The sequence below is a fragment of the Delphinapterus leucas genome, chromosome 17 (assembly GCF_059928025.1).
Source record: "Delphinapterus leucas isolate spDelLeu-1000000601 "Yukka" chromosome 17, BTC_Dleu_Yukka2, whole genome shotgun sequence".
Taxonomy (NCBI): Eukaryota; Metazoa; Chordata; class Mammalia; order Artiodactyla; family Monodontidae; genus Delphinapterus; species Delphinapterus leucas.
This window is the reverse complement of record NC_143145.1, coordinates 79,054,598-79,081,268: the sequence shown is the minus strand read 5'-3', so window position 1 is coordinate 79,081,268 and position 26,671 is coordinate 79,054,598. Positions and strand designations below refer to the sequence as shown.

The following is a 26,671-nucleotide window of genomic DNA, read 5'->3' as shown; positions in this document are numbered from 1 at the left end:
ATCGGCAGGCGGACCCTCAACCACTGCGCCACCAGGGAAGTCCTACTATCACTTTTAAAGTGTGTTATAGCAAAAAGAGTTTGAATTTAGCACTTCTGAGAGTCTCCAAATAGGACATCTTAAAATTAACAAAGCCAAAACCATTTGCTGAAATGTTTCTCAATGACTTGATAGGCTCAAAACCTTGCTATACTTTCCTTGCCTTTCCTCTCCATTTTGAGTAATTCTCATAATTTCCACCTCTGAGAACATCTTTATTTCCTCTTCTTTTCTGGAGGAGAGTTTCGTTGAATATAGGATTCAATCTGATGGGCTTTTTCTTTCAGCACCTGAAAAATGTGCCTCTTCCTTCTTTGCTCCATGCTTTTAGATGAGAAATCCACTGCCATTCAAACTGAAGTTTCCTATAAGCAATGTCACTTCTCTCTGGTACCTTTTCTGATTTTTCCTTTGTGTTTGGTTTCAGAAGTTTAATTATGATGCTATGAAAAGTAGATCTTTTGTTCTCATCTCACAAATCCTTGAGTCTCTATTCACATCTTTTTCAGTCTAGTTTCCCTCTGTTGTTTAGATTGTGAATTCTACTGATCTGTCCTCAAGTTGACTAATTCTATCTTCTGTCATCTCCATTCTACTGTCAAGCATTTCTAACGAGATTTTTATTTGAGTTATTGTATTTTTTGGCTCTCTAATTTCTATTCTGTTGTTTTTTGGTAATTTCTATTTCTTCTCTAAGGTTTCCTAGTTTTAGTTCCCGGTCATTTGCTGATGAATTTTTATAATAGCTTCTCTAGTTGTCACATATTTTTAATATCTGATTCATCTCAATGTTAGCTTCTATTGATTGTTTTTTTCATTTAAGTTGTGATTTTCCTGGTTCCACATATGACAAGTGATTTTCCAGTATATTGTGGACATTAAAATAGTATGTTGACACATGATTCTAATTAATTCCTCTGTTTCAGCAGGGAAAGAATCTGTTTCTTCTATTTGTATTTGTCAAATTGGGCAAGTTATAGAACTTCTCCATGCCTCAGTTCCCTCTTTTGAAAAACAGTAATAATTCCTGCCTCACAGAAATATTGTTAGAATAAAAATGGTTGCAACAGTGCTAAGAACATGATAAAGGCTCAATAATATCAGATATTACCATTTTCATTAACTGTCACATTAACTCTAAACTCCTATGCTTGACCCTTAAAAATTCTAGTTAGGGGGAACTTCCGTGGAGGTCCAATGGTTAAGACTCTGTGCTTCCACTGCAGGGGACGTGGGTTAGATTCCTGGTTGGGGAACTAGGATTCCACATGCTGCATGGTGCAGCCAAAATAAAGAAAAAAGAAAAAAATTCTAGTTAAAGTTATATTTATCCCAAAGTTGGTCAAAAAGCATGTTCGTTATTTTTCTTTAAAAAAAAAAAAAACTCATTTATTCTCTCTTAACATACATTTTCCTGGAATTCTCTTTTCTTGTGCCAGTTTATTCTAACTACATTCATCTTTCAACTTAAGATAATGTCATTGACTGAATGTTTGCGCACCCTCCCACTCCCTCCAGATTCATATGTTGAAGCTCTAATTCCCATTGTAATGGTGTTTGGAGGTGGGCTGGGAGGTAATTAAGTTTAGATGAAGTAGTGCCTTCATGATGAGATTAGTGCCTGTATAAGGACTTTAGAGGCAAGAGAGATCTCTCTTCCCCCAGAGCACACACAAGTAAGTGCACAGCAAGAAGGCAGGTGTCTACAAGCCAGGAATCAGGTCCTCATCAGACACCAAATCTGCTGGTACTTTGACTTGGACTTCCCAGCCCCTAGAACTCTGAGAAATAAGTATCTGTTGTTTAAGCCATTCAGTCTGTGGTGTTTTGTTATAGCAGCCTGAGCAGATTAAGACAGATATTAATTCAAATGTCTATAAAGTATTATTTAAATGCCCCTGTATTAACTAAACTTTTTTTCAGTCAGTCATATCACTATGAACATCACACAAATTACTTATGCTATAAATGATTATCTCATTTTGTTATAAATAATTTTTTAGGGTTATTAGTCTTGTCTTCCAAATAGGTTATAAATTCCTTAAAACGTAACCCTGTGTTATATTTATGTGTAGGAAACTGTGTGTGATTGTGTGCCTTTCACATTAACTAAGGAAGTAATGGGCTGAAGAATCCATAGAGGGTGCTCAATATAGAAGATGTGTCTTTCTGGACCTGAAGTGTATATGAGAAATAATCTCGTTTGATAATTCATAGCCCCAGACTTTTCTTCTCATGGGATTGGGGTTTAATTTTACGTTAACTGCTTGGGTTAGTTATCTAAAACTGAGAAAGTATCCTAAAATTGTCAAATCTACCTGAGACAAATGAAGAAGCAAATATAAATCCTTTCTAAACCCAAGCTTTATATAATATACTTCAATAAAACTCTGATGAGTATAAGTTCATAACCATAATAGTAAAACTCCTCTGGAAAGAGCCACTATACAGGAGAGTGAGTTATTTTAAAAGAACAGCAGAAACTTATACCCAAAACTTTAGATAAATGGAAATATGGTATACATATCAAGTAATCATGTTTTATACGTCCAAGGAAATAAAAGCATATAAAACAGGGGATAAAAATAAGATACTATTTTTAAAAAGGCAAATTTGAACATCTAGAAAAAACAATACATTTTGAAATTAAATTCTCAATGATTTGGTTTAACATTATATTCAAATTAGAATTACCTGAAAAAAGGATTTGTGAAATAGAAAATAAAACTAAAGATTTTTCCCAGAATATGGCACAAACGAAGTAAGCACTATGTAAAAGAGGTTTCATCCCAGAGGATAGAATGATAATATATCTCATAAAAATAACTGGAGTTCTAGAAAAATGGATAATAAGAAAAACATTTATATTTAAATTAAGAACAGAATCATCAAGAATTCCAAAGAAATTCCAAGCATGAAAAAGAAAGCCACTCTGGATAAATCATAGTGAAATTATAGAACAAAATAAAAAGATGATCTGAAAAGCATCCCTAATTAAAAGAATGTTTACTTTTAAAAAGAATGTCACTTAGACTGAGTATAGACTCTTCAAGAGAAAAGTAAAAATTGGGAGACAGTGAAATAATAACTTCAAACTTCTGAGGGAAAAAAAGTCAAAATAAAACTTTATACCTAGCTAAAAATCTCATTTGAGAATTATAAAGATATTTTAGCCAGACAGAAATAGAGTGCTTACCACCAACAAGCCCCCACTAATGAGAATTCTAAAGGATGTACTTCAAGAAGGAAATAAAACTCAAACAGGACAGAAACACAACAAAATTATAAACTAATTGCTAAACAATTGGTCAAATGTAAAAATATATAGAATGTATAAAACAATAACCATAATGTCTTTTTTTTTTTTTTTTTTTTGTGGTATGCGGGCCTCTCACTGCTGTGGCCTCTCCCGTTGTGGAGCACAGGCTCTGGACGCGCAGGCTCAGCGGCCATGGCTCACGGGCCCAGCCGCTTTACGGCATGTGGGATCTTCCCGGAACGGGGCACGAACCCGTGTCCCCTGCATCGGCAGGCGGACTCTCAACCACTGCGGCACCAGGGAAGCCCCAATGTCTTATTTTGAGGGTATAACAATGTAAATAAAATACTAGACAGTAATTACTTGCAAGGTGGGAGCAATAACATATCCAGAGTGAGGCAATGGGGATGACAGCAGTTCATCTAGGCTGGCTCTACTTGCATAAGCGATTCTAATAGGTATGTAGTGATATCTTATTGTGGGGTTAATTTACATTTCCCTAATGGTTAATGATGTCAAACATCTTTCATGTGTTTATTTACCATCTATATATCCACTTTGATGAAATTTCTGTTTATGTCTTTTGCCTTTTTTGAATTTCTTTTATTGTTGAGTATTGACAGTTCTTTGCATATTCTTTATGCAAGTCCTTTGTTGTAAATATGTTTGGAAAATATTTTCTTCCAGTCTGTAGCTTATCTTTTCATGCTCTTTACAAAGTATACTACTCAGTAATAAATAGGAAAAACTGTTCATACACATACACATCTTAGGTGGATCTCAAAGGAAATATGTTAAATGAAAAAAAAAAAATCTGTCTCATCACCAGATGAATCTTCGCATGACCTTCTCCCCTGTGTCTTTGTGCTTCATCTTCTCTTTTCTCTTATAAGAACACTAGCCATTTATGGCCCACCCTAAATCCAGAATTGTCTCATATCAAAGTCCTTAACTTAATCACATCTACATCTACAAAGATTTTATTTCCAAATAAGGTCACAATCACAGGTACTGGATGTGAGGACTTGGACATATCTTTTTGGAGGACACTGCAATCTAGACACACAATATTTTAAAAAGAATTTTACCATATTTACATTATTTATCTTCATCTATTCCTCTGTCTGTCCCTCTGTCTCTCCTGCAGTGTGCATGTGTAAGCCATTTAAAAATTAATTACAGACATCATGCCTCTTTACTCCTAAATATTTCAGCATGTATTTCTTAGAAACAAAAATAATCTTTTACATCACACAGTAATCTAATCAAATTCATGAAATAAAGAATATAAAATCCACATTTGAATTTCACTAATTGTCCAATGATGTTCTTGGTAACAATATTGTTTTTTTCTCTTGACGTAAGATTAAATCCATGGTCATGCATTGTATTAGCTTCATGTGTCTTTAGTTTCTTTTAATCTGGAATCGTTTCTCTGTGTTCCCTTGTATTTCATGATATTAATATTGTTTTATGTACTTTGAATTTGTTTTGTTAAATGCATACAAGTTTAGAATTTTTCTATCATCTTGGTGTATTGCACTATGTATAATTATGTAGTTACTTTCTTTATCCTTAATAATGTCCTTTGTCTTAAAGACTATTTTGTATGACATTAATATATCTACATCAGCTTTCTTTTGGCTACCATTTGCCTCATATGTATTTTTAAATCCTTTTATATAGCATCATCTCCTAGTCTTCCAGTGTATCTCTTTTACTTATTTTTAAATTTTAATTTATTTTTTAAATTGAGGTATAGTTGATGTATAATATATAAGTTATAGATGTACAGCATAGTGACTCACAATTTTTAAAGGTTATACTCCACTTATAGTTATTATAAAATATTGGCTATATTCTCTGTGCTGTACAATATATCCTTGTAGCTTATTTATCTTACACATGATTGCTTGTACCTCTTAATCTCCTACCCCTATCTTCTATCTATTTTTAAAATTTGTTTCCATCACCATCATTATTAACAGCAGCAGGAGCAGCATTATTTCCACATATAAACAATAAGTGTTTGATTTTAAAACACCTTTACCATTAGGTTTTCTCAGAATGATTTTTTTCTTAAATTTCAAACTGTCCTAATATTTTCCTCCTTATTAAAATACTTGCATGGACTAATATACACTACCAACTGTAAAATAGATAGCTAGGGGGAAGCAGCCGCATAGCACAGGGAGATCAGCTCGGTGCTTTGTGTCCACCTAGAGGGGTGGGATAGGGAGGGTGGGAGGGAGACACAAGAGGGAGGAGATATGGGGATATATGTATATGAATAGCCAATTCACTTTGTTATAAAGCAGAAACTAACACACCACTGTAAAGCAATTATACTCCAATAAGTGTGTTTTAAAAAAATAAAATAAATAAATAAATAAAACAATATAAAAAAATGCTTCAGAAGAAAAGAAAAACTCCTAGCGATATTAAGTTTATGGAGTTAAATAAAGGATTCCTCTCAAAAGCAGTGAGTTGTAGCAGAGAAAACATAGGCTTTGGGGCCAGATAGACTTGCATTCCAAGTGTGACTCTGCCTCTGACTAACTATGTGACCTTGAACAGGGTCCTACATTTCTTTGTGGATTGGGTTTTGCATCAGGTAAACAATAGCCAGGTAGGAATTTTGTCAAGAATAAAATAAGATAATGTCAGTCTCTAGACAGTTTAAGAATTCACAAATAATTAGGTCTGTCCCTTTTCCTATTTACTATTTCATGCTTCCCTTATGAGATTTTTTTTTTGGTCTCTTAGCTCCTACTGATTACTAAAATGTTTAATATTTATTTTTTTCTTTTTTTTTTTTTTTTGCGTTACGCGGGCCTCTCACTGCTGTGGCCTCTCCCGTTGCGAAGCACAGGCTCCAGACGCGCAGGCTCAGCGGCCATAGCTCACGGGCCCAGCCGCTCTGCGGCATGTGGGATCTTCCCGGACCGGGGCATGAACCCGCGACCCCTACATCGGCAGGCGGACTCTCAACCACTGCGCCACCAGGGAAGCCCTAAGTTTTTTGATAACAGTTTATTTAAAAATACAGTAAAGAACAACTATAAGCCATTGCTTGTTACTGGAATCACTATAGCTATTATAATAGCACAAAATGCAAATCTTTATCATTAAAGTGCAATTAATTTTAATATAAATAATTTAATTTTAACCACTGCAGGAATAAAATGAAAACTTCTAATATGAAATAGGCAGTAGCTATAAACATCAGTTCTGTTCACAACCAAGAGGAATTATTTGTTTTGTCAGCATAAGCTTTTCTTTAACTAAGATATTCTGCCTTCATTACATTCATTAGAGCCTGTCAATACGTAATAGCGTTTAAATTTCACTTCCTGGCATTCCAGAGTAGAGATTCAGACTAGATCAATATTCACCTATTACCATCTGCAGTCAATGTAGAAAGTCTTACTTGAGCTGATAAATAATTCTCTTTTATAATAAGTAGTAAAGAGAATTTAAGTTTGTGATTTTGTTAATTGCTCTTTTCTCTGGAAGACATTAGCCACAATAGATATGAGATACCTCTACATGCAAAGCAATATAATTTACATCATCTAACTTGTATATTTCTACATTGCAAATATATGTGTATGTATAAGCACAACATTTGTCTCAGATAGTACACAGAGTGAAAATCTTACATGTTCAAATAACCCTGATTGTGATTTACTTGTGTGAGTCGAAGACGTCAGCTTCTTTTCAGGTTGATTTGTAAGATAAATACGTATCATGGAACACTAGTATCACTGCAGGATGAGTGTTCGTCTCACAGGAAGCACATGGACACGTAGACTTACCAAGGAAACCACAGTCTCTGCTCCCGTTCCATTGTCACTATGTATACAGGCTGGCAGAATTATTTAAACTGATATTTTTTCTTACTTTATTTTGTTTACATTTTTGTATTTATACAGGTACATAGGTAGGTACGTTTGCATTTATTTTTGTTGCTGAGCAAGTAGATTTGAATGTGAGTTAAATATATGTACGAGAGAGTTAAATATATGTAAAAAATATTGCATTCCCTAGTAGTTAAGAACTCAGCCTCCAGTTTACAGACTGTGTAATATTAAGCCAATTACTCTGCCTAAGATTTCCTTACCTCATCGTTAGAATGGAGATGATAACAGTTTTGACTTTGTCAGTCTTAATAATAATATCTACCTTAGAAGACTTTTGTGAGGATTCTATGGCATTTATGGAGTAAACTTTTGTAGGTTCCTGGCACATATTTAATACACAACAAACAGTTGTTAATATTATTATATGTTTGTAGACATTAAAAAACATGTTGTTTGAAACAATGTGGTATCACTTAACCAAAGGAATTCAGTCTGAGGCTGTGTCCCCTTGATCCTTTTTGCACCTAAACAATGATGGCCAGGAAAGGGGTTGGTACTTGCTCTGGAACAGTACCTTAGGGGCCACCAAATTCCAGGACTGCATACTGCAGATGTATGTTTGACCCATTCTGTGACTATGCATTATATTTTCAGGCAATGAAGTCATATGTAGCTAATGTATAAACTAGACTGCTGACCCATTCATTTATATCAGAACATACACACTGCCAGACAGTAGGCTATTGATGTTGACCAACACTACCGCTCCTTCAAATTATCAGTGCATTAAAACGGCAAAGCCCAAAGTTACTTTGTTACAATGGATATTAATTTACTGGCTCTAGAGAAGTGTAATTAACTTTTCCTGCTTCTGGATATGAGTTCCTTAAAAATATATGATTTTCAAGTAATTTATCCCATTCTGTGCATTGTCTTTTTACTTTCTTGATGATGTTCTCTGAAACACAAAAGCTTTTAATTTTAATGAAGTCCAAATTATCTATTTTTTCTTTGGTTGCTTATGCTTTTGGCGTAATATATGAAAATCGTTGAAAATCAGTCTTTCTTTATATTGCATTTTATCTTTTCAAATTATTGATATGATTTGTGTATCCCAACTACAGCAGGTGATTTCATGAAAATTAGACAACATCTACTTTAGATGCCCATGTGCGTTCTTCTTAGGGAAATGATCATGCATGTATTTTTAAAGAAAAGCTCACATAGAATGCAAACAGTGACTTTTTTTTTTTTTTTTTTTTTTTTTTTCATATGACTTGCTTTATTGTGGTGGTCTATAACTGAACCCACAGTATCTCCAAGGTGTGCCTGTATTAACATGGTCCAAAAATCAGATTCTTTATACAGGTACACTCAGAGAATGATATTCCCCTTTTCCTCCTGTCCTGTTCCCACCTCCTTCCTTTCCACCGCATTTCCATCCAGGCCCTGCAGTTAACCAATCTCAGTAGTTTGAGGTTTATTCTTCTTCTGTTTCTTTTTGCACAAATGAGCAGACACATTTATATTTTCTTATTTTTCCCTTTTCACAGAGTAGCACAGTATAGATATTCTTTTGTACTTTGCTTTTTTCACCTAATGTATCCTGGAAATTCATTCCATTTTAGTTATAGAGCTTTTCCTTATTAAAAAAAACTTATATTTTTATATGTCTGTGAGTCTGTTTCTGTTTTGTAAATAAGTTCATTTATATCATTTCTTAAGATTCCACATGTAAGTGATATCATATGATGTTTGTCTTGGTCTGACTTACTTCATTTAGTATGATAAACTCTAGGTCCATCCATGTTGCTACAAATGGCATTATTTCATTCTTTTTTGTGGCTGAGTAATATTCCATTTTGTGTGTGTGTGTGTGTGTGTGTATATACACATACACATATATATATACACACACACATGCACATCTTATATCATCTTTATCCATTCATAGAAAACAAACTTACCACACAAACTTCCTAGTGGTTACCAAAGGGGAAAGGAGAGGAGAGGGATAAATTAGGAATTTGGGATTAGCATATACAAACAACTATATATAAAATAGATAAATAACAAGGTCCTACTGTATAACACAGGGAACTATATTCAATATCTTGTTATAAACTATAATGGAAAAAATATGAATAAAATATATGTATAACTGAATCACTGCTGTACACCAGAAACTAACACAGCATATTGTAAACCAACTATATTTCAATAAAAAAGAAAATTTTATAGTAACATTAGGAGGATGTGTGATAGTGTCTTCAACCATTTCCTGTGTATGGGTATTTAGATTTCCAATATTTTGTAATTGAACATCTTTTTATATCCTTACTGACCATTTTTATTTCTTTTTTTGTGAATTGTCTGTTCATGTTTTTACGGTCCATTTTTTTGTCCCTCTCCCATCATTTTTTTTTTTTTTTTCTTTTTTGCGGTACGCGGGCCTCTCACTGTTGTGGCCTCTCCCGTTGCGGAGCACAGGCTCCAGACGTGCAGACCCTGCGGCCATGGCTCACGGGCCCAGCCGCTCCGCGGCACGTGGGATCTTCCCGGACTGGGGCACGAACCTGTGTCCCCTGCATCGGCAGGCGGACTCTCAACCACTGCACCACCAGGGAAGCCCCATTTTTTAAAAAAAATAAATTTATTTATTTATTTGTTTGTTTTTGGCTGCGTTGGGTCTCCGTTGCTGTGCGCGGGCTTTTCCCTGGTTGTGGCGAGTGGGGGCTACTCTTCATTGAAGTGCACAGGCTTCTCACTGTGGTGGCTTCTCTTGTTATGAAGCACGGGCTCTGGGCACGTGGGGCTCAGTACTTGTGGCTTATGGGCTCTAGAGCGCAGGCTCAGTAGTTGTGGCACACGGGCTTAGCCGCTCCACGGCATATGGGATCTTCCCAGACCAGGGATCAAACCATGTCCCCTGCATTGGCAGGCAGATTCTCAACCACTGTGCCTCCGGGGAAGTCCCTCCTATCATTTTTTTTTTTTTTTTTTTAAACATCTTTATTGGGGTATAATTGCTTTACAATTGTGTGTTAGTTTCTGCTTTATAACAAAGTGAATCAGTTATACATATACATATGTTCCCATATGTCTTCCCTCTTGCGTCTCCCCCCCTCCCACTCTCCCTATCCCACCCCTCCAGGCTGTCACAAAGCACCGAGCTAATATCCCTGTGCCTTGCGGCTGCTTCCCCCTAGCTATCTACCTTACTACGTTTGTTAGTGTGTATATGTCCATGACTCTCTCTCGCCCTGTCAAAGCTCACCCTTCCCCCTCCCCATATCCTCAAGTCCGTTCTCCAGTAGGTCTGCGTCTTTATTCCTGTCTTACCCCTAGGTTCTTCATGACATTTTTTTTCCCCTTAAATTCCATATATATGCGTTAGCATACGGTATTTGTCTTTTTCTTTCTGACTTACTTCACTCTGTATGACAGACTCTAGGTCTATCCATCTCATTACAAATAGCTCAATTTCATTTCTTTTTAAGGCTGAGTAATATTCCATTGTATATATGTGCCACATCTTCTTTATCCATTCATCCGATGATGGGTGCTTAGGTTGTTTCCATCTCCGGGCAATTGTAAATAGAGCTGCAATGAACATTTTGGTACATGACTCTTTTTGAATTTTGGTTTTCTCAGGGTATATGCCCAGTAGTGGGATTGCTGGGTCATATGGTAATTCTATTTGTAGTTTTTTAAGGAACCTCCATACTGTTCTCCATAGTGGCTGAACCAATTCACATTCCCACCAGCAGTGCAAGAGTGTTCCCTTTTCTCCACACCCTCTCCAGCATTTATTGCAAACAGTGACTTTTAAGTGTAATATAGCACACATTGTGCTTCAGGTGCCAACAAAAGTTAGTAATGAGACTAAGTAATAATAGAGGAAGACTGTAAAACATGCCCATTAAGGAGACTGACCTTATATTAAATTAGTGCTTGCTATGGAATATGAAATAGTGAGTAATTCAAAAAGAATTAGAACAGGTCAAAATGTGTCAGATGATAAAATTAATTCAATTTAAAATCTTTTCATGTAAATTATAAGTAACGGTAACACAGGCCTTATAAATGACATTAAAGCTGTAGACATGTTTTAGTGGGAGATCAAATATAAGAATCTTATAAAAATTTCACATTGAAATTTAGCAGATGAAATACTCTGGATATTAAGAATTTAGCCCAATGAGAAAGTTGCCTTTTGAATGCGTGCTTTTTGTTGAATAATCAATACACTTTTCTGCTTGAAATAACCTACATAAAACTGCACCATAAACAGTGATAAACTCTTCCGTCAGAGTGTCAGTGATTGAGAAATAAGACACCAGGAGGTTAAGCAGTTTTCCTACTTTTCACATGGTAAAATGGCTCCAAGTAATTTCAAATCAGTTTTCTTTTGAAGGAAAGAATCACAAGTAGATGAGAGTATTCCAGAAACCTAGGGTCAGGATTTCAGGTTCTCTGAAAATTTGAAGGGAGTGAAGAATGAGAACATGAGAGGTGGGTCAAAGATATTAGGTGACCCTTTGAATATTTTAAGGTTATAAGAAATTTTCCTGAGATCAGAATTTTTGTTCAAAACACATTTAATTTATAGATAAAAAATAATGTAACTGGGATCTCTACTTTTCAGTCTTGCTATGTTTTATTCACCATTTGTGAAGTACTGGTAATTCTGCTCAGATGTTTTGCTAAAACTTTTGGCTGTCACTCAATTCCAAAACTGCAGGAATTGACATTTTTATGAAATGATCCCCTGAAACTGCTGAGTTTTAAACTGAGGTTTTAATATGAGGAGATACAAGCTTTAGTTTCATAATGAAACTCAAGCAGCTCGGTTTAGTTCAAGTTTCACATGAACATAAAACCTAAAGACTAATGAAAACAATCACTAAACTTGATACATTAAATCCAAACTCATAACCCTACTCTAACTATCATGGCTATATTAGTAGCATGCTTTTAATCTTATCATTGAAATCCAAATATCTGGAAAGATGTGTGAAATTTCACAGTAAGTCAGAGCCAACTTATCCATTATCAGAACCATGTTTTTCTTTGTGTCCAAAAGCCATAATTAAACCCCAGACTTCTGCCTATGAACTTCTGCCTTGAACTTATCCATTCAGCAAACATTAATGAGTGTTTACTATGTGTCAGACACTGTGATATATTCTGGGCATACAAAGTTGAATAGGGAGTTACTTGTCCTCAAAGAGCTAATGGTGAGGAAATGATCATTCGATGTGACAAGTGTGATGCTTTTAGAATGACAGGAGAATAAAAGGGGAACATGTAAATCATACAGACCAAAGTATAGCTGAGGAGGAGTTTCCAGTGGGTGAACATATTTTAAGAGAAGCAATGGTAGGGAGGTAGGCAGGGGAAGATAAGGGGTTCAAGGCAGAAGTATCTCAGGCAGAAGTAATATGAAGAATGAAAACATGCAAGAGTGAATGAGAGAGAACTTCTTAATTACAGGTAGCTAGGTACATATTACAGAAGTCTAGGGCACAATGGTGAAAGGTGAAGCTGGAAAAATAGGGACAGGCCAGTTTGTGGAAGGCTTTATATACTAAACCGAAGAGTTTAAATATTACTTTGAAATCTTAGAGCAAAATAAAGAAATTTGAGTAGAAGAGTGACATGGTCAGGTTGGATTTTCAAAAGATACCTCTAACAGTGCAGAAGATGGAGGGAGGAAGGTGAGGATGGAGGTAGGGAGCAGTAAGGATGCTATTGGATCCCAGTATGAGTCGTAAGTCATTAAGAATGGACCAATAGAGTGTCCAAAAGAAAGACAAGGAGCAGATGAATAGAAAAATATTAAGGAAATAGATTTCAGGACTTGGTGTCTGATTGGGTGAAGAGCAGAGAAATAATCTCGAGTGCTAAGATAACCATTTTGACTCCAAAGAATGGATGAAAGGGAATATAAAAGGAAAAACAAATTTGGAAAATGAGAATATTTGTTTGAATCATGAATGGTGTGATTTATCCATGAAATTTTAAGTGGAAATTATCCATTTGGCAGGTAGGTGTGTGGTTTTAGAGCCCTGGAAAAGGTTTTGCAGATATGCATTCAAGTGTCACAAGAATACATGGTATGTGAAACCATGCAACTGTACCTCTGGGTGACTTCCATACTTAGGGAGTATAGAACTTGAAGAGAAGAAAACTGAACTTTAAATAACAAAGGTATTGAATGGGCAAGTGAACAAGGAGGAAACACGAGTGTTAATGGGTATGTACATCACACACACACACACACTCAGCACTGAGAAGGAGCTGACAGACTAACTTCTCCTGTTACATGGAAAGCCAGGAGTCAGTAAAATAGAGAAGAAAGTTTTACAAAAAGAGTGCAGAAAGTGTTTCATTCATTCATTCATTCAACAATGCACTCATTATGCACCTGGTATGAGCCACCACATGCCAGCAGCAGGGGTGCAGGGTGTGCAGCACAGAAAATCCGTGCCCTCACCATGTCCTTGGACACTATTTGACATGAGCCTCCTGGAGCATTCCTAGTTCAGGGTGAATAAGAGATACTGTGTTTATCTGGCTCAGTGGAATCAAGAAGAACAGCCACAGCCCCACTTCAGAGAACAATTTTTTTTAATTGTGTAAAACTCACTCAATATAAAACTCTAAATTCATGGGTGATGAGTTGAACTATATCCCTGAGCCCATTCAAGTTTCAGTCATCATCTGAGAATTTAAATTCTTATCCAAGACTCATTAACCTAAAAATATATCATAAGAAATTATCATTGCACACAGCTTTCAGGCACTTTTTCCTGAAAAGTGATTACTGTGTTATACTTTTTTAAAACCATTACTTTTAGCTTTAATAAAAAGCAAAAAATTAAAAGGAAATTTAAAAATCAAAAATAAAGGAGAAAGCTAGATTAGACACTATTTGTTACCCTCATTTTTGCTTAGATATTTAATTCTCTGGGAATTCATGTAACCATGATATTAAGATAAAAATTTATATTGACTTTGCTTCAAAATAATCTACTACTTTTTAAGGTGGTAATAATTAATAATCTACTAATTTAGCCATATATAGTCTGCCCTGTGAGCCAATAACCAGACCTTAACAATACTCACCTCTTCATGCAATTATTGGGTTTGGGCCCTATTGTGTGTGTAATGTTTTATTAATGTAACATTCACGTTGTTTTAAAGAATGTCTTCCTTTTATTTTAATATGCTACCTTCTTCCTCACCCCTTCCCCCTCTCAGTCTTCCAACCCAGAGCTTAGGAGCAAAATTGCTGTTACTTCCTGAGATATGTTTATCCTACACATGAAAGTGATTGGGCAGAGGAGGGTCTGCATGTCACATCCTGAAAGAGTAGCATTTCAGAGTGCCTTTCCAGTTGTCACCATCTGTACCCTCCAGAAGTATGGTTTCAATTTTGCTCTTGAAATATGAGTCAAGCTATGTTACCAACACATATTTTTCCTTGTCATAACATTTCACTTATCCTGTAGTCTGTGGACAGTTTATAAGTTGCATCTTTTCCCTAAGCCTTATTGAAACGGTATCTTCTTGCTCTTTCAATTCATTTTTCGTTAGGGGAGGCAACATCAGTTTTTGTGCCCAGTAACTGGAAGCATCTGGCCTGAGCATGTGTCATCAGTGCTGAGTGTTACCCCCTAGTTATGAAAGCAGTCAGATGCCACTTAGGAGAGGTGAATGTGCCAGCTACTCTGCCTCCCTGGATGTACTTCTGTAGCCGTTAATGATCTGTCCCGCACCCCTGCCCCAGGAATTAATCAAGCACGTAATATGCAGAATAGAAACAACTTGAAGCAATGATGCCATGCACTGGAACTTAATCACTGTCCTTTCCCTATTTCACAGCAGTTTTGTAAGTTCACGGATCTGGGTTAAAAGCCCCATTGGACATTTTTCATATCTTGAGTGGAGCATCGAGGAAGAATATACAGTGCCCTTAGCTTTAGTTTCTTGATTTTGCAAAATTTTATCACAGCTTTAAGAAATTCTTTAAAGTTAAAAATTTTAGAGGTATTGATGAAGTCAAGCAGAATGACAAGACAGCATATACTAGTTTTATTAGCAAAACGATGCTTTTCTAGTGTGACTCTCATCAGAGTAAGTATTTCCATTAAGATTGATTCCTTTAGCAGAAAAGGTACCAGGTCTCGTTGTTTTAAAAAATGTCTATTATTTCAAGTCAAAGGGAAATTTTTCATCATTTACAAAATATAAGTATAAAAAGGAAGGACATAAAGAAACCAAATGAATTTTGATATCAAGTATAAACTAAACAATAAAATCTGGCATATTGTATAAGGAAATCTAGCCAGAGTAATATGAGGGGAAGAAAATAAAATGTAATAAACAATAAGAGAATCATCTTACTTTTATATAGCACATTGCATTTTACAGTATAAAGTTGATTATATCAGAAGTAAATCACCAGGCATCGACCGCAAGAGTAATAATGGCCACAGAGCAACCACTGTGCTGTTTAAAACAGGCAGTGAAAAAAATATGTCACAGTCAACTGTATTTTTTGATAAAAATGACACATATAAAATATGTGAAATTTGACTCAGTTTTCCCTTTTAGTAAATACTACAGGATCTTGGAAGCCTGGCGGTTGTTACTAAAGGTTTGTTATGGCCTCCCTCAGCTTAAAATGTTATTTCCTTGAAAAAGCAGTGGGTCTAGTATTGAACAAACCACAAGTTTATCAACACTGATGATGTGTATTTATGTATAGGAAAAGAAAGGATTGAGACTGGAAAAAGGAGGGGAACATCAATATCTATTACATATTCCTTCCAGCTTTGAGCCCAAAATAATATGAAAGGAGATCATCAGCAAAATATGAATAGCAATAATCATCTAGAAAAATAAAAAAGAAACCAAGAATAAAATGAACTGAATGAAAATGAAAATAGCTCGATATAGAAGAAAGTAGATACATTGAATTCAAGAGTAAAAATAATCAAATTGATGCCCCAGGTGCAAGGAAGGTAGAAAAATATTTTAGAGCTCTGAGAAACATTTGAGAGCTGAATTAAACAGGCTAAATTAATCTTTGAGCAATTTTCTTACTGGGAAAGACAGAATTCATTTTTTTTCACCTTAGTGAATTTATTAATCTCCCCATGGGCAAGAAAGTCATTTACATTTTTTAAGTACAGAAAGATCTGTGGGGTTTCAAGCCAGCTTTATAAGATATGAGTCATCATTACAAGTGTGTGAACAATCAGGTTTTTAAAGTCCTTTAAGTCTATACTTGTCGGTGATTTTAGAAATCTTTGATACAAATCTCAACATTCACAGCACTTCTTTCCTTGGCAAAGTAAACAGAATAGAAGAGGAAGGTCAAGTAACATTCTTAAGGTTCTTTACTTATTATTAAATAAGATGTGAAAAAGTAATGCATTGTATTAAGTGCAGATTAATTCATTTTGTATGGAAATAGAAAGTGTACTATATTTTTTTCAAAATTATTAGCCCATCGTTTCTATTTTACCAAAAGCTATCTATTTAATATCCTACACATGCATACACGCATTCACATGCACACAGGTTGAGCATAAAGTACTTCTCTGTTTTGCCCCAGAAAAGGAAATCATAAATTTTCCATATATGTCAAATTAGACTATTAACTGAGCCTCCAAATAAGTGACTGAAAACATGCTTTTAAAATTAGAAATTTTGACTCCATAAAACTCCTGAAGTTAGTGGAAGATAATGTTTCAAAATTCCCAACAGATATTAATCTTCAGAATTTGTAAACAAAAAATCAGAATTCCTGAGAAGTATCAGGAATTCCTGAAACATTAGGTTAGTCATAAAATACTTCCAACATTCTTTATTCTCTTTCCTGATTATTATAGATATCTTTAAACAATTGTTTAGGAAGTAAGAAATGTTGGGCTTCCCTGGTGGCTCAGTGGTTGAGAGTTCGCCTGCCTAGGCAGGGGTCACGGCTTCGTGCCCCGGTCCGGGAAGATCCCACATGCCGTGGAGTGGCTGGGCCCGTGAGCCATGGCCACTGAGCCTGCGCGTCCGGAGCCTGTGCCCCGCAACGGGAGAGGCCACAACAGTGAGAGGCCCGTGTACAGAAAAAAAAAAAAAAAGAAATGTTAATTTTGATGGCATTTACAAAGAACTGTCACCTGTAGCAAATATTAAAATAACGGAAAACTCTAATAAGCATTATTAGGTAGTGTCTGCATAATGTAACATTCAGATCTCCTATCAAGGGCATGTGTTAAAATTCCAATTGAAGGACTCATTTGGCTTCCAAAACTTGTTATTTCTTGGAATACCACCAACAGGGTTTGTGTAAAGTATGTGCATAACTTATTAGTATTTAATTTACCACAGTGACTCACTGTTAGCCAGAGAGGGCCACAAACGCAGTCACAACATTACAAGTTACAAGTAGGCTGCTAGATAGACCACCTCTCTCCCACCTGCTCCTCTGCTAGATCCGGGAAGTGTCAACTTTGACCTTCCACTCCACAGTGTAAGTATCTCTCACTCCTGCTTTTTACTTGGCATCTGTGGATTCCTTCCAACCAGTAACATCTCTCCATAGATGGTTCAATTTTAATTTTCACATGAAAACTATAATTCTTTTTTCCATTTTCCCAGTTTAGGCATTAATTTTCCTCAGGATTCAAGATTCAGAAAACATAAATTTCCCAAAAAATGTTGGGCGGGAATTTCTACTGGAGACACTCGTTATTTGGAGGTATGAGTATGTGCATGTATGTATGGATATGGATATTGAGTATGTCTAATACATGTTGTGTTCCTTCAAAGTAGCGTTTTCTCTACAAATCATAGTGACATTCATCCAACATAACACCTCCACACCTTCCCCTGCTACTCAAAGTTATTTCAAAAACCACAGCTTGGAGAGTCTTTTTCACCTAATATAAAATCATTTCTTATTATTGATTAGAGAAAAGATTGAATGAATGAATGAAGGAAAAGTTTGGAAAGCTTTCAGAAATTTATGAAACTGTATTTTTGTTTTAACTTTTGAATTACCTAAGATTTCAGAAGCACATTGATAAAGTTAGGTGAATTATAAATGTTTCTTATCTATTTTAGGTAGTAGGACATCGCATTTTGTTTATATTTTCAATGATTTTATCCTTTATTGCAAAATTCATCACCTTACTGTAATAGTATTAATAATATCACTGCCAATTTTATGAAATTTTATATGGATAGGTGTTATATTTACATGTGTGTCTGTATGTTTTCAAACCAGGACTCAGCTTCCTGAAATACAACCAATACTAGTAATTTTAGAAAAAAACATACTCACAAAAGCTTCTACATTTTTATGTGAAGTCTTCTGATTTTATACAGGAAAAGTTAAAAGATTAAGACTGCTTGAGACAAATAAAACCCACCTATAGACTAAGTTTGGGTATACTATACCAGTTTAGACCTCTGTGAACGTGGTCACTACATCACATATGACAACTGCTCCACAGTGCTGCAGGAAACAAAGAAGGTTGAGGCTGGGAAAAGGTAGAGGCCAACGTATTCCAAGGAAAGAGCTTGCGATACACTTCCGCTACAGAAGAAATGGTGCAGAATTACCAAAGCATCCTTGGCAATTGTGGAATGCTGTGTAAACGACCTTAGAACAGCTATGCCTATTTAATATGTTTGGTATATAGCATATATACCAAAATATATGAATATATAAATCACTGGCAGTAATTCTAGTGACAATGACAATTTCTTCTCAACTTCACCTTATGGTGGTTAAATCAATTACATTCTAGATGTCTTTACCTATTTTCATGGTGACTCAAAGTTTACAGTGCAGGAAGATGGAACCACAAAAAAGCACAATTTTGATTTCTATGTGCATAAGAATCAGCTGAGGGCTTCCCCGGTGGCGCAGGGGTTAAGAATCCTCCTGCCAATGCAGGGGACACGGGTTCAAGCCCTGGCCCGGGAAGATCCCACATGCCACGGAGCAACTAAGCCACAACTACTGAGCCTGCACTCTAGTGCCCACAAGCCACAACTACTGAGCCCATGTGCCACAACTACTGAAGCCTGCATGCCTAGAGCCCATGATCTGCAACAAGAGAAGCCAAGACAGTGAGAAGCCTGCGCACTGCAACGAAGAGTAGCCCCCGCTCGCCGCAACTAGAGAAAGCCCGCGGGCAGCAACGACGACCCAACACAGCCAAAAATAAAAACAAAATAAATAACTTAATTTAAAAAAAAAGAATCGGCTGAAACTCTATGTTCATTTTTGAAACAAGGACTCATCTGATGACGAAAGTGCAACCTTATCTCTTTCCTTTTGGTGGTCAATGTCTTGGGATAATAATACTTTTCCAGTGTGAACTCAGGAAATGCTCGATAAAACGTATCCATTCTTGTGGACAGATGGATGAGAAATTCAACGCAAATGTAAACCACATGCTCTCAAAAACATACGTTGCAGAAGGTGAATGTTTTTAAAAAATACTTGTCACATATTCTGGAGTCAGCTGTAACAGAGATGGAGTTCCCTTTGAAAGTTCCAGATGTGATGACTCTGATCGTACAATAATACAATAGCTACTTAATAAGATTGTGTCCAAGCTCTATAATGAGTTTTTGTGAAGTGATAGTCATTTCCTCTCAGACATTATTCACAAAGTTAGTAAAGTGGGTCGAACTTTGCACAACAGGATTTGTTTCTAAATTGCCAAAGTGAGTATTCTCTGACATGAATGTACATTCTGCATTCAAGCAAAACTTGAGAAGGAAGGTGATTTCACTCAGAGCACTGTTCATTGAGGGTCTAGCAGAATATTCTGCTGTGGCACAGTTTTTACTGTGGGCATCTGTTGACATCTTATGGGGCTAAAGAACCACATGAAAGGGGATGATAAGTCATGTGATGTTATGGACTGAATTGTTCTCCCCCCCGCCCCGAAATTCATACATTGAAGTCTTAATCCCCACTACCTCACAATGTGACCGTGTTTGGAGATATGGCTTCTAAAGTAGTAATTAAGCTCAAATAAGGCTGTTAGTTTCTGACCTGTGTCATAAGGAGAGGAAATTTGGACACACGGGAAGATACCAGGGATGTACACACACACAGAGGAAACACCATGTGAGGACACAGCGAAAAGGCAGACAACTACAAGCCAAAGAGAGAGGCCTCAGGAGAAACCAACCCTACTGGCACCTTGATCTTGGACTTCTAGCCTCTGAACTGTGGGAAATAAATGTCTCTTGTTTAAGCCACTAAATCTGTGGTATTTTGTTATGGCAGCCTTAGCAAACTAATACATATGTATTTAGCAGTTAGGTTAGACAGAAACAACCTTGTTTATGCATCTATCTACTTTCACAACTCTGACTCTGCAGAAAGTGTACATAAAGATTCAGGATTACTGAACTAGGAGCATGAATTTTATGAAACAAATAGTCATTGAATATATCAACTGAAATTTCTGCTTTTCTAAAGATCATTGCTGGTCAGATTTTAGAAGCTGGAAACAGATGGTTAAGGTTGGTGATGTTTTCAAATGAGTTACTGTTAGAATGGGATGGTTTGTACTCCTCATGGTGTGGGGAATTGGTCTGCAAAATCCCTGAATTATAAGGAAATGAAGTTTCAGAACACTGTAATAAGTGAAAGGTTTTTGACTTTTCACTTTTCTGATGTAGAAGACAGATGTCAGCCAACACTTAGAAAAGCATAGGAAGAAAGAAAATGAAGCATATTTTAAAACAGATATACTGTGACTAATACTTCAGTAGTACATGCATGAAAATAATCATTGTAACAACACAAAATAGATTTACAAAAAGATCAGAGGAAATTGTCTTACGCTATGGCTGGTTTCCAAGAAGCAAATAGTCTCTATATGACAAAATATTTAGGAAATATAGATGATAAATATATATACATATATACATATCTGTATATGCATATTTACTAATGATTTTAATATTCAGGTTAAGTGACTACTTCTGGACTTTATTTGGACTAATATTTTAAAAATATATTGTGCAAAGGGATCTCACTAATTGAAAGCATTATAATAGTCAATTTCCTATACTACTCTATCTTTCCAATATTTTTAAATATTGAAAGATTTCTTTTCAACATTTTTATAACTTATCAACTCCATTGCAGCATAACTCATTTAAAACTCATTTAAAAGATGAATCCATTTTAAGTGAACAGTGTAATGAGTTTGACAAATGCAACCATCATCAAAATAAGACACGGAGTAATTCCTCTGTGCTCTTTCCCAGTGAATCCAGCCCCACCTCTGGCCTTAGTCAACCACTGATGCGCTTTCCATCCCTATACGTTAGATTTGTCATTTCTAGATTTTCATATGAAGAGAATCATTCGATATGTACTTTTGTGTCTGGCTTTTCCTCTTTGCATACTATTTTTGAGATCCACCCATATTGTTAAATGTATCAGTAGTTTGCTCCCTTTTATTGCTTAGTAATATCCTGTAGTGTAGATATTGCCTCTGTTTGTTTATCTATTCACCAGCTTATGGATATGTTTACAATTTTTGACTCTTATGAATAAAGCTACTACAAACTTTCAGGTGCAAGTTTTTATATAGACCTATATTTTCATTTCTCTTTGGTAAATACCTAAAAGTGGAATTGCTAGATCGTATGGAAAATGTACGGCTAACATTAAAGAAGCTGCCAGTTTCCCAAAGTGAGGGTATCATTTTACATTTGCACTGGAAATGCATAAAAGTTCCACAAGCCAACACTTTCTATTGCTAATGTTTTTTTAACTTTAGCCATTCTAGTTTGTGAGTAGTGGGACTCATTTTGCTTTGGATTTGCATTTCTCTGATGATGTTGAGCAACTTTTCACGCGCTTATTGGCCATTTGTAGTTTATCTTGTTTGAAGCAACCGTTCAAATATTTTGCTCTGTACTGTTGGGTTTATCCTCTTTTTACTACTGAGTTGTATAAGGTAAGGCTACAAGCCTTTGGTCAAATACATATCGCATGTATTTTCTCCCATTCTGTGGCTTCCCTTTTAGTTTTCTTAATTAAATCTTTCAACAAGCAAGTTTTTTGATAAAGTCAAATTTATCATTTTTTTTCTTTAATGGTTAATGCTTTTGTATCTTAAAAAGTCTTTGCCTATCTCAAGGCTGAGAAGATTTTTCCCATATTTTATTTTAGAAATTTTATCATTTTAACTGTTACATTTAGGCCTATGATTCATTTTGTTAATTTTCACATATGTCATAAGAGTCAATATTCTTTTTTTTCTTGTCCCAGTATCACTTGTTAAAAAGTATATTCTTTATCCATGGAACGAATTGGCATTCTTGGTCACAAATCAATGTAAGTTATATGTGTGATATATTTCTGGAGTCCCTAGTCTCAACTATTTATTTATATGTCTATCCCTGTGCCAATGTTACACTGTCAAAATTACTGCCTCATTATAATAATGAAAGACATATTTAACTACTCTACTCCTGCAATGATCTGAAACAGACTATTTGCAAGTTACCTAGCCATGTAGGAACAGATTTGGAAATATTACCTTCAAATTAATGAGACAACTCTAATTTCCTTCAAATTACCTGTAAATAGAAAGATAAACATCCAAATTTATAAGACAGCTTCAGAAACAAGGGTTGTGGTGAGAGTCAAGCAGAAACTGTGTAGAAAAGAGGAAATGGCAGCATGAAGCCCAGAGATAATGGAACACAGGGAAAATCATTCCAAATAGGAGAGTACCATCCTTAATGGGAAATACTTGAAACATGTCTGAGTGGTGCTAAGATAGCAGTGGCTACTGGGAATTCAAAATGAAAAGCAATTAAGTCTAAATTACAATCAGCCCAGAGCAGAAGAGATTTAAGTGAAAAGTTAAATAAGAGACACGAAGAAAAGCCAAAAGAATGAAAAAGTTATTTTAAAAAGTGGAAAGAATCACAGATGACATGAGAGCAATAGAAGATAAGCAAAGAAGATAGAATACATTCATATAATTATTCATGGAAAAAAGAAGAAATCAATAGAATTATCTAATATTTTAAACTATTATTCTAGAAAACTTCCTGGAAATAAAAGGAGACCTACATCTATACATTGAAAGTCCCCACGGCATATCTTAGAAAACTGACGTATCCTATAAATCTATTATATACTTAAAACAAAATTAAAGATTGAGAAAAAATATTAAGGGGATCCAGGAAAAAAAATATAGTCATTCAGAAAGGAAAGAAAATCCTGTCGACAAGACTTTTTGACAACCATGTCCAAAGCAAGAAAACAGTAAACCAACATTTCAAAGAAATTCTACACAACAAAGTGAGAATCAATGAATTTTATATCCAGCTAAGTCATAGTGATTTACCGAGGAAAGTCAATCTATTGACCACTGGCTTCTTGACAGCTGCATATGAAGCAGTAGAAGAATGGAGCAACATTTTCAGAAACTCAATAAAGCAAACATGGAACCAAGGATTTTATATTCAGCCAAACTATTCTTCAAATGTCAAGGCTATAGAAAAGTAGTTATAAACTTGCAGGATCTTAAGAAATACTCTATTCATGAACCTAACCTGAGAAACCCAATAGAGGATGAGCTTCATCCAAGAGATTACTGAGAAACTTCAGCAAAGAGAGATGAATTTAATATGTGTGCATAACTTTCTGTCAACTTATTACACAGGTGAATTCACACAACCACTACCACACAATGAAGATACAGAGCTATCACATCACCACAAAGATGTTCCACATGCTAACCCTTATCAGAGACACCTCCACCATCTCTAATTCCTGACAACCATTAATCTCTTTTCCATCTTATAATTTTGTGATTTAATAAATGTTTTGTAAATACAGCATGGGACCAGCTGAGACTAAGTTTTTTTCCCAACCACATAATATCCCTGAGATACATCCAAGTTACTGAGTGTTATCAATAGTTTGTTCATTTTTATTGTTGAAGATTCACATGGCTATACATTTGGGCCTCTATATTTTCAGGTTTTGAATCCAGGGATTCAACCAACTGCAGATCAGAAGTACGCAAAACAAAATAAAAATTCCAGAAATTTCCAAGAAGCAAAACTTAAATTTGCCACACGCTGACAGCTATTTAAATTTACACTATTAAGTGTAAGATCTAGAGATGAGTTAAAAATATACAGGAGGATGTGCATGGGTTATATGCAAATACTACACATTTTATATATGACACTTGAGCATTAGTGGATTTTGGTATCCTTGGTGGTCTTGGGACATGGGACAACTCTATCTCACTTTGTTCAACTATTAAGAGACATTTTGGCTGTTTCCAGGTTTTGGCTATTACAAATAAAGCTGCTATGAATTGTGTGTAGGTTTTTGTGTGGATTTAAATTTTTATTTCTCTGTGATAAATGCTCAGGAATTAATTTGCTGACATACAGTGAGTGTATAGTTTTTTTAAGAAAATGCCAAAATATTTTCCAGAGTGGTTGTGTATCGTTTTACATACCCACCAGCAATTTACAAGAGATTGAGTGTCCTCACATCCTTACCAGCATTTGGTGTTATCACTATTTTTAGTTTTAGCCATTCTAATACATATACGATGATTTCTCATTATGGTCTTCATTTGCATTTCCCTGATGGCTAGTGATGAACATCTTTTCATTTGCTTGTCTTTATATCCTTTTCAGTGAAATGGATGTCACCTATGTTCTAAATGGATTGTGTGCTGTTGGGTTTTGAGCCCTTTTTCAGATATGTGGTGTTCATATATTTTCTTCCAATCTATAACTTTTCCTCATCTTCATGGAGCCTTTTATAGAGCAAAAGTTTTTAATTGTGATGAAGTCTAATTTAACAAGTTTATTTTTTTTTTATCCATCATGCTTTTAGTATCACATCTAAGGATTTTTCACCAAACCCTAGTTCTCTCTCAAAGATTTTCTCCTATGTTATCCACTAATATTTTTATAATTGTATATTTTATCTTTAAATCTATGATCCTTTTTTACTGAATTTTTATATAATATGTGAGATTATGCCAAGATTCAATGTCTGGTTATAAATTTCTAATTGCTTAATATCATTTTTTGAAAAGACTATTCATTCTCCATTGAATTCTTTTACATTTTGTCAAAAATTCACTGGCCATACTTTTTTTTTATATACGTGTAACTGATTCACTTTACTGTATACCTGTAAGTAACACAACATTGTAAATCAACTATACTCCAATAAAAATTTTAAAAAAAGAAAAATGACTTCATTCTAGCTTTGTGACCCTTGACATAACACTTAACACTCTGGGCTTCTGCTTCCTCACCAGCTCAATGGAGGCATGTGGAGGACCCTCCAGCTCTTACACTCTTTGATGCTGTCACTGGCTACCAAGCCGGTTTTTATCACAGTTTCTGAGAAAAACCAAGCTGGGTTTTATCACAGTTTCTGAGAAGGTATCTAACCTTTTTGAGGTTTCTTTATCCATAAGAAAGAAAATAAAATTGGGAGAGGCCATCCTGAGCAGTGAAAAAAAATGAACTGTGGATTTAGGCAGACAGTCTCAGTTCTTAGCGCTTGTGGCCTAAAGCCGGTTACTTGACCTCTCTGATTCTTACTTTCTTGACTTGCAAAATGGAGATAACAGTGTCTGTTGTAAGGATTGTGGAAGGATCTCGCTCATGCCACCTTACAGTAGGTACAAAATAAATATCATTTTGTTCCTATATCACTTTCAGCAAATGTGAAAGAGAGGGATGTGAATATGCTGAAATGTCTGTTAAAAAAAAAAAAAAGTAAACTCTTCTGATCAACACTGCCCACCTCTGTGGTTATCGTAGATGTTCCAAAAGACTGAGGTTAAGAGGCTACAGAGCAAAGAGCACCAACCACAAGAAGCACGGTTCAAAGCAGGAAAAGACGTGGTCCTGACCATGGTCCTGTCAGGCACCATCTCAGATGGGCCCTGCGACAGCATCAGGAGGCCTGACGAGACGGTAGGCACAAGAAGTTCCCAGGTCGGGAGACTTCACCACGATGGTGCAGCAAGCTCCCGAATCTCAAGGCAGCTCAACATCATACCTGAGACCTGGTCCCAAGGCAGCGCAGGAGTAAAAGGTACTATTTCGAGGAGCAGCTTCAGCTCTAAGTTAACCACAGGAAGAAAGCCTCTTATCACACGTAAACATTTACAAGTATCCACAGCTAGCTCTAGGGCACTGGCATCTGAGGGGAACAGGGCGTGCCCAGAAGGAGCTCAGGCAGGGGCCCCTCGCACACTGGGGAGAAGATGCTGCACTGGCACCAGTCTCAGCCAGCACGCTGCCCGTGTCCCCAGCCTCCCCCTGTGCCAGGTCCAGAACACATGACCCCAGCTCAGGCTCTCATGGTCCAGAAGCTGGTGTAGACAGCAGTGGGTCTCCTGGACAGACTCGTCATCCATAACACAGCAACTGACCTGTCTGCTCCTCGGGA

General features: G+C 35.9%; 1 long non-coding RNA gene across 1 annotated transcript in view; it reads right to left on the bottom strand.

The window, feature by feature from the left end:
• The window catches only part of LOC111185617 (uncharacterized), a 149,842-nt gene that overhangs the window by 108,365 nt on the left and 14,806 nt on the right, over positions 1 to 26,671 (bottom strand). The window lies entirely within an intron of this gene.